This window comes from Taudactylus pleione, unplaced genomic scaffold (genome assembly GCF_031769625.1).
Source record: "Taudactylus pleione unplaced genomic scaffold, aTauple2 ptg000547l, whole genome shotgun sequence".
In the NCBI taxonomy this organism is placed as follows: Eukaryota; Metazoa; Chordata; class Amphibia; order Anura; family Myobatrachidae; genus Taudactylus; species Taudactylus pleione.
Window position 1 is genome coordinate 774466 of NW_028284949.1, and position 17694 is coordinate 792159.

A 17694-nucleotide genomic window follows, 5' to 3' on the forward strand; every position below is an offset into this window, starting at 1 on the left:
GCAGCATATTGTTTGCAGTTCCAGTCTTGGTTGCTGCTGAGGCTCTGCACTAATTACTGCCTGTCTGTGTACAGTATCAGGTGCACACATTGTTTATCCTGTCTGTGCACAGCCCAGCTACTCATTAGTCTCTCATTAGGGAGGCTTTCTCTGGTTGGGCCCTGTTTCTGTTAAATTCCAGCCAACCCTTCACTCCATGCCAGTGATAGAGTTTCGTGTTTCCAGTTTGTACACCAGTAGAGTTCCAGTGTTCCAGTCTCTCCATTGTTCCAGTTGTTATATATTTCTCCTGCCATTGTGTTCCATCCAGGCGGCACGATCTGCATTCCACCTGTTGTGTGCTGCAAGAGTTATCCTGGCAGCACAGCGTGCATCTCAGCGCTCTGCCACGTGTGTCATCCTAGCAGTACAGAGGGCACCCCTGGGCGCATGTTAGCATCCGTTGGCTTGTGTCAACCAGGCGACATTAGCCGCACTTTAGCATCCTCAGAGCGCTATACTGCACATCCTTGCCAGTGTCAACCCGGCGAAATTGGCCGCACTCCAGCATCCTCAGAACATTAATAGTAAACCAATGCCAGTGTCAACACTGTGACATTGGCTGCAGTTTGACATCCCAAGGAGCGCAATCCAGTATTGTTATACAGGTGTCAACCCAGCGACATAGGCCGCACTCCAGTGTCTTTGTTGTGCAATTCAGTGTGCCTGCACCAGTATCAACCTGGCGACACATTACCTCCTTGTACTCACCTGGTCAGAGACTTAGCAGCCCTCAAAGCTGCCTCCACAGCCCAAAGGCTGCATCTCACCTTCGGCTCTCAGGGCGCTCCTAGCCAAGGCTGACCAGCCCTCAAGGCTGCCTCCACAGCCCAAAGGCTGCATCTCACCTCCGACCCTCAGGCCGCAACTAGCCAAGGCCGACCAGCCCTCAAGACTTCTTCCACAGCCCAAAGGCTGAATCTCTACCACATCCACTGGCTACAGTAAGCTAGTTTATCACAGCCCTCAAGGCTGCTGCACAGCCCAAAGGCCGCCTCATCTTCACGGCCTACAGGCCCATCCTGCCAAGACATCTTCCAGCTCTCAAAGCTGAAGCACGACCGCATCCAGGCAAGAGTTACCTGCCCTCAAGGTGGTAGTCAAATTACACCCTCAAAGTCACCCCCATGGCATAACAATAGGTTTGGGTTTCCCCCCAAATTGTAACTTTAATCCAATTACTACTTTATTGTTACTTTAATCCAATTTGACTTACTCTTCTCATATTCTGACCAATAATCTTTTGTCACCCCCAATTTCAATACAAAGAGGCACCTGTCAAGGATGTCCTCTCTCCCCATTGTTGTTTGCAGTTGTCTTGGAACCTTTAGCCATTACTCTTAGAGCTAATACTTCATTCAATGATATCCAAGTAGGTAACATTGAACTGAAGCTTTATATATTTGCCGACGATATGCTCCTCTTTATTTCTCGACACACATCGTCTCTTCCCGCATTACTGGATGACATTTCCTGTTTCAGTTATTTTACAGGATCCAAAATTAATGTTATGAAATCTGAAGTTCTCCCATTGACTCGCCCAGACCTGCCCAGGGTCTGGGCTTACCAGATATTCCAACTTTTTCTTATGCTGCAGCTTTTCGATATATCTCCAAATGGTGGCTAAATCAATCCAATTTCACTAACCTTAGACTAGAGGAACAATTATTTGCCCCCTTCTCCCCTGCAGCTCTTCTACACATCCCACATGCAAAACTTCAGAATGGCATTATCTATAACATTTTCTTCAGGGATACATATAAAGCCTGGTCTGCCATAAACAAACACCTAAATTCAAACCTAACACTACACACTTCACTGCTATTTTTATTTTATTTTGTGTGGTGCCCTGGGGTGGTGTGGCTAGGGTGTGCAGTCCAGGCCCCATTTCTCCATAATTTAACCTATCTCTCTCAATCTCTCACTACAAAATTTGGAAACAAAAAGGGATTGCCACAATCATAAATGTGCACAACCCTGGAGGCACTCTTTACTCTTTTCAACAACTCAAAGATATATACAATATTCCTAACTACCAATTTTTTTATATCTACAAATATGACATTACATTAATAGCAAATCTCCCTCGGGCTCCTGTATTTCGCTGTTCAATCCGTCTACCCATTCACCATTATATTCACTTTTTACATTGATTTCTTATACTAAGTATAAACTCAGATATCTGTATAATGATTTGCTACCTACTAATGTTACAGGCCTATGGAAACGAGTTTGGCGATCTTGGTCCCAGGATTTTTCAGAATTTGATTTTATGGAACGTATCATGACCATGATTCCAACTATTATGAAATGGCTACGCTCTGCCCAACTGCAGGAAATATATATTCAATTCTTAAATAGGGCATATATATCACAAGCCCAATTAAGCCATATGATACCAAATGCATCGAGTACCTGTCCGAAATGCCATGCAACATCAGCTAATTTTCTACATAATGTCTGGCAATGTTCTAAAATCAAAAAATTTTTGGTATAAAGTGTATGAATTTATTGTTCAAAATGCTGGGAACAAGTTACCATTTTCTTGGGAATTGTTCCTTCTAGCAGACTTTACCTCCTGCTCCCCAACATATGTCCCTTCTAAAGTATTACCTTTTCTCACAATATTGGTCTCTCTAGCCAGGAAACTGATTCTACGGCATTGGGTTTCCAAAGCTGGGCCTTCTTTAGAAATACTTAAGTTGGAATTGATTAATATACATTATTTTGATAGACATACAGTATTATACAATAATGAAAAAGGTGTTCTTACATTTTATAAAAATTTAGAAATTTACCTTACATTTTTACTGCAGGCCACATCAGATCAGATTATGAAGATATTTGAAAACACCACATACTCCCTATTAAGAAACGTCACTTGAATATCTTCCTCAAATAAATGTTTTTTAGTTTATATAACACCTACAGCAATGACAAGATTACTGATTTTCTCTTTCCCTCAACCCTCTCCTACTTTTCCAACTTTTCTCCTGATTTCTCTCTCTTCTCTCTATTTATATTTTTTAGTTTTTTTGTCTCTCTTTGATTACCATTGATATTGTTATTGAGTTTATAGGGTTTTTTTAACAATTAAAAATAAAATTCATAAATAATATATAGAACACAGTTTTTGACTGGAATAAATATTACAATTTTATTAATATGGCTTATTTCAGATATTTTCTTATGTTTTCAAGCTATACAATAATAATATGGGCTGCATATTTTGTATTCTAGTTTAAATGTTTTTCTATATTTTCAATTTACTTATTGTTATAATCCAAGCTGTATTTACGGGTTCACAAATTATTTGTAAACATAATATATTTATATATCTCTCTGATGTATGTCTTTCAGAATTCAAAAATATATATATATTTTTTTTAAGTAACCTCAAAAATTACGTAAACTAGTTATATGCTTAAAGGGTTAATTTATTTGATGGTACATCACCTACAGTACCATTACTATGCTTATATGTTTTATATCGCAGAATTGTACATTGCCTACCATCACTATACTTATATGTTTTATATTGGTGTATTATACAGTACCTCAGATTCCATTAACATGCTTATATGGTTTATATTGGTGGATTATACATCACCAACCATCCATTACTATGCTTATATGTTTTATATTGGTGTATTGTACATCACCTACTATTACTATGCTTATACAGTTTATACTGGTGTATTGTACATCTTCTGCCATTACTATGCTTATACAGTTTATATTGGTGGATGGCACATCACATACCATTACTATACTTATATGTTTTACATTGCAGAATTGTACATCGCTTACCATCACTATGCTTCTATGTTTTATATTGGTGTATTATACAGTACCTCAGCTTCCATTAACATACTTGTATGTTTAATATTGGTGGATTGTTCATCACCTACCATTACTATGCTTATATATTTTATATTGGTGTATTGTACATCACCTACCATTACTATGCGTATATGTATTATATTGGTGTATTGTACATAACTTACCATTACTATGCTTATATGTTTTATATTGGTATATTGTACATCACCTACCATTACTATGCGTATATGTATTATATTGGTGTATTGTACATCACTTACCATTACTATGCTTATATGTTTTATATTGGTATATTGTACATCACCTACCATTACTATGCTTATATGTTTTATATTGGTGTATTATACATCACCTACCATTACTGTACTTATATGTATTATATTAGTGGATTGTACATCACCTACCATTACTATGTTTATATGTTTTATATTGATGTATTAATATCACCTACCATTACTATGCTTATATGTTTTATATTGGTGGATTGTACATCACCTACCATTACTATGCTTATATGTATTATATTGATGTATTATACATCACCTACCATTACTATGCTTATATGTATTATATTGGGGGATTGTGCATCACCTACCATTACTATGGTTATATGTATTATATTGGTGGATTGTACATCACCTACCATTACTATGTTTATATGTTTTACATTGGTGTATTGTAAATTACGTACCATTACTATACTTATATATTTTATATTGGTGGATTGTACATCACTTACCATTACTATGCTTAAATGTTTTATAATGTTGGATTTATTCATTTGTGAAAATACTTAGGGGTTGTTGTTTCAAACAGTGAAAACAGTCACCCTTTCAGCTCCAAGATAGCATTTATCAAGTACGATATATTAAATCAGTGGTTCCCAAATTTTTTTGAATCATGGCTCCCTAATGTTTCTGTATTTCTTCCGTGGCACCCCTGGGGCAAAAGTTTCTTATTGAGAAATTCAGCAAAAAATAAAAGTAAAAAAATTGATTATGCCTATGTCACCCTAATTTTCACTTACAGTATGTAGTGTTTGACAGGGCGGCACTTGTACTTGCCCACATATTTTTTGATTAGCTGCCATTAGCACTGGTATTGCCTATTATACGACTAAAAATCATTTTATTTGTTACTGGACCACCAATCCGTGGCACCCCTGGGTGCCCCGACACCCAGTTTGAGAACCACTATATTACATAATAGGTAGAAGCTGATTGATTGCTATGGGCAACTTCTCCACTGTTCTACTCCCCATTCTTTTCACTGCTTGACACATCAAGTTATTAATGAAACATTTGATAAATAATAAATTTGGCTGCAGCTTATGGAAAGTCATTTGAAAATATTTACGGGGCTGCATCTATATTCAGTGAGTTAATAACAAAACTCTCCATGACATAATTACACCTACAGCCTGATATATATATATATATATATATAATATATATAGTCCAATGTCGAGTGGCACTCACAAATTTATTAGTATCAAAGTTGTTGGGGTGCATATTTCTCAGGCAGAAAAAACAACAGAGTCCATCCATAGTTTCGCCATCATATAGTCCATAGAATCAGAAAGCACTCACCAGTCTTCTGAATGTAGACAAAAACATATTTTTTATTACTCACATCATATAAAAGGAAAGATGTCGACGTTTCGGACCATAGCTGGCCCTTTGTCAAGACCCAAAGCCCAGAGACCAGAGTATCAAAGAAGCATATTCCACCACCTGCCCAACAGGGCCTATAAATGCCAGAGGCATCCCAAATAGACACACCCTCCCACTTAACACCAGGAAGTAAAACACATCAATATCTATCACTAATAACTGTGTCTATAGATTGAAATCACCGAATACAGGGCATCTATTTAGGTTAACATTAGTATACACCAAAGAAGACATGGATCTATTATCACTGACTATTTGCTCAAATCATTAGAAACCTTCATACCATCATTAGCATGCATTCCACAGTTGTGGAGCGCACCACCGGAAGTCACAAATTCCTTTTAGCATAATGGTGTAGGTGAAATAACTTTCCTCACCTAACCCATGCTCGCAGGTTCTATGTTGGTTAAACTCCACTGAGCGGTGATAGCTGTCACACCACCCGTAACACACAAACACATGACAGGCAAAAGCACAGCACCATAGCTCTGCCCACAGGTTTGCGTCATCAAGGGTTACATGCTAGCCGAGCGCTAGAGCTCCAACGTCACCCCTATCACCAATAATGCAGACAGCCTGCGTTCCATTTATATCACTAGAGCTTGTATATCTATAGTGACTATGGCTCCAAGGGCACAGCCATCGGATCAGTGTCTATATGGGATGCCTCATAACACCCACATCCCGAGCAGGAAAAAGAAGTGACATACAGTATAATCATTTTTTAAAAAGGAACTCTAAAAAACACAAGTAGATATCCCAATGTAAACAAACACTTACAAAAACAGATTAAGCAAAGGTAGCTGCACTTAACGGAGCTAACAATAGGGAACACTGGGACACAAAAATAAAAAACAAAAATAAACAAAGATAATCATACCAAAAAAATAAATCATAACAATAAAGTAACTCAAAAAGATGAATTGTCATACAAATATATTGAGAGGATTCATCTCATTGAGTCTCCTTGGGGCCACCATATCCAACTGGTGAATCCACATAGCTTCTCTCTTCAGTAGTAGTAGATCCCGATCACCTCCATGGGCCGGTGGAGGAATCCAGTCTATTATCATATAGCGTAAAGTATTCAACTGATGATGCTCCTTTAGGATGTGGAGGGCCACAGGTTTGTCTGTGGAGCCAATGCTATATGCAAGATGAATAGAGGACCGATGCTGAGACATACATTCTTTTAATGTCCTGATGGTCTTCCCCACATACATTAAGCCACATGGGCATGTGAGGAAATAAACCACATGGTCATGATTACATGACAACCTATAGTTCAAAAATATCTTGCGTCAACTGTGGGGTGACAAAAGAATTTCCCTATAATTAAGGATCTGCATGTTGTGCATCCCAGGCACTTAAACCAACCTTTATTTTGTTTCAGCCTATTGTCCTTCTTAGAGTTTTCAGGACGCATATCTGGTCTCAATAGGAAGTCTTTTAAATTTCGGCCTCTGCTAACACTCAGTAATGGAACTTCATTCCTCAAGCATTTAATCGCTGGGTCTGTAGATACCAAAGGCCAATTCTTTTACTGGTTCTCTGAGTGGCCTTTAGATTCATATCACAATGCATTCCCAAGATAACATCTCAGATTTACTGTTTTTTTTATTCCAATCTGTTTATCTCCAACAATGGCCTTAGCCCTGGTGAAGCACCTCTCTATCTCTTTGTCCTTATAGCCCCTGTCCAAGAACCTATTATGGCATTCTATCAGCTGCATTTTTGCTCGGTCGGGATCCAAGTTGTTTCTTAATACGCTAACAAATTGTGACACTGGTAACTTAGACTTCAGGGTGTTAGGGTGGTGGCTTGAAGCGCTCAAAAGTGTGTTCCTATCAGTGTCTTTTCTGTCTTTTCTGTGGCTTAGGGTTGACTCATGTCGCGACACCGTCACATCCAAGAAATTCATTTTAGAAGAATCAACTGCCACTGTAAAGCGGATAGGTGTGTCTAGCTGGTTTAAAAATTCCACCATTTAAAAAAAAAAGAATCCTCATCACCCCTCCAAATAACAAAAATATCATCAATAAATCTTTTAAAGTAAATCAACTGATCAGAAAAGTGCGTTCATACTGGTGCATATATATATTTGCATTTGAGGGTGACAGGTTGGAACCCATGGCAGTCCCTGCCAACTGGATAAACCAGTCACCCTGATACATAAAATGGTTTCATTCCAGAACTGCACGTAACAATGTTATCAAAAACTCTATTGGTGGACCAACATACGGTCCTGTTAGCCGTGCCCCTCTTACTGCCTCGATCCCCCCTTCATGAGGGATCAAAGTATACAATGAACATCATCAGTTGAATACTTTACGCTATATGATAATAGACTGAATTCCTCCACTGGCCCGTGGAGGTGATCAGGATCTACTACTACTGAAGAGAGAAGCTAGGTGGATTCACCAGTTGGATACGGTGGCCCCAAGGGGACTCAATGAGATGAATCCCCTCAATATATTTTTATACCAAATCATATATTTGAGTTACTTTATTGTTATGATTTATTTTTTGGTATGATTATCTTTGTTTATTTTTGTTTTATATTTTTATTTTTGTGTCCCAGTGTTCCCTATTGTTAGCTCCATTAAGTGCAGCTACCTTTGCTTAATCTGTTTTTGTAAGTGTTTGTTTACATTGGGATATCTACTTATGTTTTGTAGAGTTCCTTTTTAAAAAATGATTATATGTCACTTCTATTTCCTGCTCGGGATGTGGGTGTTATGAGGCCTCTCGTATAGACACTGATCTGATGGCTGTGCCCTTGGAGCCGTAGTCACTATGGAGATTCAAGCCAGCTTGCACTCCAGTGATATAAATGGAACGCAGGCTGTCGGCATTATAGGTGATAGGGGTGACGTTTAAGCTCTAGCGCTTGGCTAGCGTGTAATCCTTGATGATGCAAACCTGTGGGCGGAGCTATGGTGCTGTGCTTTTGCCTGTCATGTGTTTGTGTGTTACCTTTGGTGTGATAGCTATCACCGCTCAGTGGAGTTTAACCAACATGGAACCTGCGAGCATGGGTTAGGTGAGGAAAGTTATTTCACCTACACCATTATGCTAAAAGGATTTGTGACTTCCGGTGGTGTGCTCCACGGCTGTGGAATGCACGTTAACTAACCCCCCTTCCCCTAGCCTAACCCTAACCCTCCCAGTAGGGGGCCTAACCTAAGTTCCTCCCAGGATCCCCTAACCCACCCCCAACCGTGACTGTCCGCACCCGGCACCCGGCACCCGGCTTACCTTCATTTGGTATGCCGGGCATCGGGCTCCCATTGTAGGGAAAATGATAGCCATTGAGATTTATGACTTACTGGTAGGGTAAGGTAAGGTTTCTGACAAGAAATTAGCTAATGCAGATCCCTCATCTCTCATCAGGTTACAGTACTGTGATCTGACCTCCTCCTGCTGTGATGAACTCCGCTCTGTTATTACTACAAACCGCTCTCTGACCAGACTGGACCTGTCATACAATGCTCTGCAGGACTCTGGGATAAAGCTTCTGTGTGAGGGACTGAGACATCCAGCCTGTGCCCTACAGTATCTTACGTAAGAACTGTCTTATTATTTATAATTCTGATATCTCAGTACAGGTCATAGACCACACAAGGCACAGACACAGGACAATAGCTACTGGCTCTTCTCTTATGTTATCTGAGTATATTTTATGGAAATATTATTCTATTCATTGTCAAGATACAACCATTGCTTTTTTATTATCAGAAGAGTGTTTTGTATAAGTTATTAGCCTATTACTAGTCATATTATAGACAGATTAGACAGAAACTCTTATTTTTTGTTCATATTTTTTATATATAAAAAAACATTAAAGCAATTGTAGAACTGCACAAATGGAAAATATAGCACAAATTCTGCTGTGTGATGTCATGTCTCGGTCAGTGTCTCCGTTGTTGAACAGTGGACATCCAATAAAAGGTGATGTTTCCTGCTGAATAGAAATTAGATATATAACTACTCTTACTTTTACAATCATTTTATAAAACTAGATCTTGTTCTGCTGAACTGAGATAATTTGACTCTGTGTATTATGGGATCTGCAGTATTGTGCATTAGTTTGCATAATGAAGATGATTTCTCAGGCATCTCCTGTGTTAAGCTGTTGTTAAAGTGTCTTGTTGCCTTAATCATTTGGAAATAGCCATATTTGCATGATGTAAGGCTTGATACAAAGGCCCTCATTCAGAGCCGCAAGCTCTGAATGAGGGCCGGGCTCCATTTTCATGGAGCGTCCTCCAGGACGCTCGTATAGCTGTGGGTCACCACCCACAGGCTATACGAGCGTGCATTGTGATGGTCACGATGGTCGAGACCATCGCGACCATCGAATTTGCGAGCCGGAGCCTGTGGTTGAGGTTTTCAACCGCAAGCTCCGGAGTGATTTTGGCTCTATCAGAGCCAAAATCACTCCCACTGACATCACTAGTGATGTCAGTGGGCCGGCTTCTGACGGGAGGCGTTCCTGTGGGAACGCCCCCGTCAGGGAGGCACGCCCCCGGCACGCCCACCAAAGGGGGCGTGCTGTCAATCAACATTGACAGCACGCCCCCTTTGATCGGACACAACGAGCGAAGGACTTTCCTTCGCACGTCGCGTCTGGCGCATGCGCACGACGGAGCTCCCTCCGTCGTGCGCATGCTCAGTCCATAACATCGACCCACTTGCGAGCGGACAGCCGCTCGCGAGTGGGTCTGAATCAGGCCCAAAGTTAGTAAATGTCCAGTGATGACATAATGCTGAGTGTGAGGCTGTAACAATAAGAAATTACCTAATGCAGATCGTTCATCTCTCATTAGGTTACAAGACTGTGATCTGACCTCCTCCTGCTGTGATGATCTCCGCTCTGTTATTACTACAAACCGTTCTCTGACCAGACTGGACCTGTCACAGAATGCTCTGCAGGACTCTGGGATAAAACTTCTGTGTGAGGGACTGAAACATTCGGCCTGTGCCCTACAGGATCTCCCGTAAGATCTGTCTCAGTGTTACAATAACTGTTCTTTCAGTAGAAGTCTAATGGTGTGTACACACGGTATGACATTCATGAACAATATGATTGATAATGATATCATTCATATTGTTCACTTTTTTGCAGTCACTAACCTGACAATGACCAATGATGCGCATTCCCGCATGAACGATAACGATATCTATGGTCGTCCGTACATGTAGGCCAACTTGTACGACATTGTCAACTTTGCCTGGTCAGAGATGTGGCAGGATGACTTCACTGAAAGATATCTTTCAAGTCGTTGGTGGTACATATCGTACCGTGTGTATGCACCTATAGACCACTCAAGGCACAGACACAGTAAAATAGTTACTGGATCTTGTGTTATCTGCATATATATTTATGGAACTATTGTTCTATTGTTAAGGTACAAATATTGCTTTTTTTTTTATAATTATTTTCCTTAAGGACAAGTTTTATATAATAGTTATTAGCTTATTACTAGTTACATTATAAAATACAGGTGAAATCACTGATATCTCCTGTGTTAGGCTGCTATTAAATAGCCTTTTCATTTATAATGTTATTTTATTTATTTAGACTTAACCATCTCACTACACGAAAAAGATCAAGATAATCTTCAGTGCACTAGATGGGTCAATATCTCTTTATATATTTTCCCAATAATCCTTTTAAAATTTCTCAACACAACAGTCGATTTATTGATTAGACTTAACCATGTTTGCGTGATGTAAGGCTTGATAAACAGTGAGTAAATGATCAGTGATGACGTCATGCTGAGTGTGAGGCTGTAACATTATAAGAAATTACCTAATGCAGATCCCTCATCTCTCATCAGGTTATGTAGCTGTGATCTGACCTCCTCCGGCTGTGATGATCTCCGATCTGTTATTACTACAAACCGCTCTCTGACCAGACTGGACCTGTCATACAATGCTCTGCAGGACTCTGGGCTAAAACGTCTGTGTGAGGGACTGAGACATCCAACCTGTACCCTACAGGATCTTATGTAAGAACTGTATCATTGATAATATAACTGATCTCTCAGTACAAGGTATAGACCACACAAGGCACAGACACAGGAAAATATCTACTGGCTCGTCTCTTCTGTTATCTGAGTATACTTTTATTGAACAATTGTTCTACTCGATATAAAGATACAACCATTGCTTTGATTTAATATATATTTTCCTTAAGGACAAGTTTTATGCATTAGTTATTTGCCTGTTATTATTATTAGTTATAGTATAAAATACAGGTGATATCACTAATATCTCCTGTATTAGGCTATTGTTAAATAGCCATTACATTTAGAATTTTGCCTTAATCATTTGTTAATAGCCATCTTTGCATGATGTAAGGCTTGATATAAAGTTAGTAAATATTCAGCTATGACATCATGCTGAGTGTGAGTCTGAAACATTATAAGAAACATAGGCAAACGCAGGGGGGGGGGTTCCGTCTGCCTGGAAACCCCACTCCCCAGACCACACCATGACCGCAATAGAAATAGTAATATAATAGAATGTTACTAGTGCTGCATGTTCTTCTCAGTGTCACAAATGAAATAAATATCACAACCTGTGGATCTTTTAACATGTATCAGCCAGTAATAAATAACCTGTGCACCAACTAGGAGATCTGGAAAACATGCACTGTTAGAGATATACTGATATAGAGCCCAATATGTTCATATATGTCCAGGCCAGTGCTAGGTTCTTCTGTTGCTCCTCCAGGCTCCTGGGCTTGCTACAATAGTCTGGAATGGTGCTTACATCTACAATAAATGCATTCTGCTCAGGCAGGATGGCCCTACTGACGCATCTAATGGCTTACTGTGATTCCTGATCTATATATGCTGGAATTATGACACACAATACACTATGTATGACACACATAATGGGTTACTGTGATCACTGGTCCTGTATATGCTGGAATTAATCCACACAGTACACTTTGTATGACGCTTATTAAAGCTGGTTAAGTACCAATTCTGCCCTCTTCATTGACAGGCTACACTCGCTCTAAAATTAAGTATTTGGAAACCCCCCTCTGGAAATCCTGCGTTTGCCACTGAGAAATGACCTAATGCAGAGCCCTCATCTCTCATCAGGTTACAATGCTGTGACCTGACCTCCTCCTGCTGTGATGATCTCTGCTCTGTTATTACTACAAACCGCTCTCTGACCAGACTGGAGCTGTCATACAATGCTCTGCAGGACTCTGGGATAAAGCTTCTGTGTGAGGGACTAAGACATCCAGCCTGTGCCCTACAGGATCTTATGTAAGATCTGTCTCAGTATATATATTTAACTGTTATCTCAGTACAGGTCATAGACCACACAAGGCAAAGACACAGGAAACTAGCTACTGGATCTTTTCTTATGTTATCTGAATATATGTTATGGAAATATTATTCTTTTCATTGTGAAAATACAAACATTTATTTGTTTTCTTATATTTGTTTTCCTTACGGACAAGTTTTATGCAATAGTTATTAACCTATTACTAGTTAAAAGTATAAAATGCAGGTGATATCACTGACATATCCTCTGTTAGGCTGTTATTAAAGATCCCGTTATATAGATTTATGCCGCCCTTAATCATTTGAAAACAGCCATGTTTACATCCAGTGGTGTAACTAGGGTATTTGGAGCCCAGGGCAAATTTGAAAAGGGAGCCCCCCCCCCGATATGCACCTTAACCCAGTAGTACCCCTTATACAGTACCCCCAGTATGCAGTTGTGGTCCCTCTTATGCAGGCCCATAGTAGTGCCCCTTATACAGTATCCCAGTAGTAGTCCCCCTTATACAGCCCCCAATTAGTTTCCCTTACTCAGTACCCCGAATAGTGGCCCCCCCAAATGCAGTGCCCCATGTAGTGTTTCCCCTTATGCAGTGCCCCAGTAGCAGTCCCCACAATGCAGTGCGCCCAGTAGTGGTATCCCCTTATGCAGTGCCCTTTATATGGTGCCCCCAGTAGTAGTCCCCCCCCTATGCAGTGCCCTTTATATAGTGCCCCCAGCAGTAGTCCCCCCCATGCAGTTTTCCCAGTAGTGGTCCCCTTATGCAGGCACCCTGTAGTGATCCCCCCTATCCAGTGCCCCTGTAGTGGCCCTTCCTATTATTGCCCCCAGTAGTTGTCCCCCGAGTGCAGTGCCTCTAGTAGTAGGCCCCTTTTATAATGCCCCCAGTGGTAGTTCCCCCCCAAGTAGTAGTCCCCAGTAGAGGTTCCCCCTCCCGAGTAAGTGCCCCCAGTAGTAGACCCCCCCCAGTAGAGGTCCTCCCAACAATGGCACCCCCAGTAGTAGCCACCCCTCCCCCAGTAGAGGTCCCCCAGTAGTAGCCACCCCCCTCCCCCGTTGTGCAGATAGGTTAAAAAAAATATATATATATATATATATATAATATATATATATGTATATATAAAAATATACTTACCTGAATCCACGCTGCTCCTGCTCCTGTCTGTGACTCCGCTCCCGCCCGCCAGTCCGCCCGGGCTGGTGCGCTCAGCATTATGGGACAGACGTCATGACGTCAGTCCCATTACCCACTGCAGGAGCTGGACGGAAGTCCGGCTCTTGCAGTGGGTGCTGCAGCAGTCAATGAGAGTCTATCTGACTCTCATTGGCTGCTGTTTAACACACGCATCGCCGCCAGCGCTGGCGGCGATGCGTGTGTTATGCACAGCCTGAGCCCACCTCCTAGCGCTATTGGGCAAGCGCTCAGGGGGAGGGAACGGGCTCAGGTGTCAGGCACAGGACCGGCGCTGGAAGCCTAGCGCCGGTCCTGTGTAAACGTGTAGCGCTGACCGCACTCATTGCGGTCGGCGCTACACTGGCTAACTAGGGCAGGGCACGCACCCCGCTCGCCCTGCCCTAGTTACACCACTGTTTACATCATGATGTAAGGTTTGGTATAAAATTAGTAAATGTCCTGGGATGACATCATCCTCAGTGTGAGGCTGTAAAAAACTAGCTAACACAGAGCCCTCATCTCTCATCAGGTTACATTACTGTGCTCTGACCTCCTCCTGCTGTGATGATCTCCGCTCTGTTATTACTACAAACCGCTCTCTGACCAGACTGCACCTGTATGACAATAATCTGCAGGATTCTAGAATAAAACTTCAGGAGTGTGTGAAGCCGCCTCTGCAGCTTCTGATGTAAGATTATTGAGTTACATCCACAAAAATGTGTTATATGCAAAAGTACATCTATATTTGTACTGAATGGGGGTGTTTCAGAGTCTTGTGCAACTCGCCCCCTAAGATAATTGTTGGTCTCGGCCTGTATTCATAGATGAGTGCACCCATGCGACTGCTCCACTCTTATCTATCCCTTTGTGAGAGTAGCCTCCATCACTAGCAGTGCACATTCACACCAGTACTATTCTCGGTGCAAGAGACAGATCTCTATGTATGCCCATCTGTATTGCCCTCCTATATGCCCATGATACGTCTGCAATCAAATGACATAAATCACACGTAGTTGCGTATGCTCAGCTCAGTGTAACATCCATCTACAAAATGGATGTTATGCCGGGTATACACTAGACGATATGTTGTCCGATCCCAGAGATCAGAGCAACATATAGGGCACATCGTCTCGTCTCATGTGTGCCCGCTATGTAACTGACGATGCACACTGCCACGCATTGTCAGCAACATCATGCGTCAGCGGCGGTAGGCACATGCAGGCATACCACCCAGTCCCGTCACTTACTCAGGCTTGCCTACCCTCCCGATTTAGCCAGGAGACTCCTGATTTTCGAGTGCCGCTCCCGGCCCCCCGGAAAAGCAGGCAAGCCTCCCGGAAGCCTCCGACCCTCCCGTCCTCCCCCCTGAAAAGATTAGAAACCCACGCAGCGGGGGAGTCGAGGCCCCACCCCCTGCTTCACACTGCCGAAAATAACGGCATTGTGAAGAGGGGCAGAGCCACGATGACGCGGTTGTGCGGCTCCACCCCCAATGTACCACCAACTGGCTGGCCCGCCCCCGGCTCCACCCCCAATGACCGCCCCCCACCCCCCCGCTGTTAGCCGACAATCAGCTCCCTCCCAGAAGGCTGGAGCTGATTGTCGGCAAGTATACCCTTACAGTTACCTAGCCCTCTATATGACAGTACTGCTAGGTCTCCTATGTAATCTATACATACAGTGTGTGGTGTAATGTCAGTGTTATACTGAGCGGTTACATGTAAGCAGGGTCTCTCCCCATACACTTACTGTTACCTAGCCCTCTGTATGACAGTACTGCTAGGTCTCCTATGTCATCTATACATACAGTGTGTGGTGTAATGTCAGTGTTATACTGTGCTCATACATGTAAGCAGGGTCTCTCCCCATACACTTACTGTTACCTAGCCCTCTGTATGACAGTACTGCTAGGTCTCCTATGTCATCTATACATACAGTGTATGGTGTAATGTCAGTGTTATACTGAGCTCATACATGTAAGCAGGGTCTCTCCCCATACACATACTGTTACATAGCCCCTCTGTATGACAGTACTGCTAGGCCTCCTATGTCATCTATACATACAGTGTGTGGTGTAATGTCAGTGTTATACTGAGCATATACATGTAAGCAGGGTCTCTCCCCATACACTTACTGTTACCTAGCCCTCTGTATGACAGTACTGCTAGGCCTCCTATGTCATCTATACATACAGTGTGTGGTGTAATGTCAGTGTTATACTGAGCACATACATGTAAGCAGGGTCTCTCCCCATACACTTACTGTTACATAGCCCTCTGTATGACAGTACTGCTAGGCCTCCTATGTCATCTATACATACAGTGTGTGGTGTAATGTCAGTGTTATACTGAGCACATACATGTAAGCAGGGTCTCTCCCCATACACTTACTGTTACATAGCCCTCTGTATGACAGTACTGCTAGGCCTCCTATGTCATCTATACATACAGTGTGTGGTGTAATGTCAGTGTTATACATACTTACCTACCTTTTATCATCTCTTCACGAGAGAAGCCCGGGTAAGAGAAGCAGCAGGGAGCCAATGGGGGCGGGGCCTAATGATGTGCGTCATCAAGCCCCGCCCCTGCACGGCAAAACTGGCGCTATTGGGTAAAATTTGTGTAGGGGGCGGGGCCAAATGCTGTGATTCATGAAGAATCGCATCTTAAGCCCCGCCCCCTTCACGGAGACCCGCGATCGCCGCGGGTATTCTCCTCATTCTGCCCACTTCACTAGCAAAGACGCATGTAATCAGGCGATTAATTCGCATTGCGTATTTATATCAGTGTTAATATTAGCAACTGCGGTGCATGCGTTCTAGCAGAATAGCGATCGTTGCTGAATCCAGGACCTATATTTAATATGTAGAATTTGTCTTGGTGTGTCATCTACTGGATTAACATGTATACTGCAACTTCATGAGTCAAGATAAGCTGCCTGATTCTATATATCAGAGCCGGCTCTAGGGTTGTTCGACCAGTGCGGTCGAACAGGGGCGCCACCCATAGAGGGCGCACCCCTCCCCAACATCTCGATTTCAGTGGGACAGTACTGTTCCGCTGTTCCACCCATGGGCCGAAGTGGCCCGCAGGTGGTCAAATTGGGAGGTTGGGGACTCCCACCACAGCAGCTGTGCGGTAGGAACCGGACCCCTGGAGTGTGAATGGATGCTGCGCGCATGCGCGCGGCATCCATCCACTGACGGGAGAGGGCTGGGGGAAGCCCAACCAGTGACGGAGGGCTGGGCTTTACCCCCAGCCTGTCGTTATTTGAAGGCGTGCCATGCGGCCACGCCTCCAAATAACATCACTTAGGGGGCGTGGCCTAGGGAAATGAAATAGCAGGGCGCAGCGTACCAGGCCTGCACAGGGTGCTCAGATCCCTGGAGCCGGCCCAGATATATAGCTATGTATTTCTATATGCATACATATATAACTGTTTGCGTTTAGGGTGTGCGAAATTTATATACATACATACAGTAATTTTGGACTTGAGGAGCCTGTGCAAATTCCAATAATTTTTATTTTGTCTCCATAGTTCATAAACAGTCCCTAAAAGTATATTTGTCCCCAAAAATTTATTTAAACATCTAGTCATTGGCTTCACACACTGCACACACCAAGTGTCAAGCATCTGTTTTTTTCTTTATTGCAC

The 17694-nt window shown here is 42.3% G+C and overlaps 1 pseudogene; it reads left to right on the forward strand.

Moving 5' to 3' along the window:
- The window catches only part of LOC148500722 (NACHT, LRR and PYD domains-containing protein 12-like), a 125989-nt pseudogene extending 111248 nt beyond the window's left edge, over nt 1-14741 (forward strand).
- Nucleotides 14742-17694: the final 2953 nt, after the last annotated feature.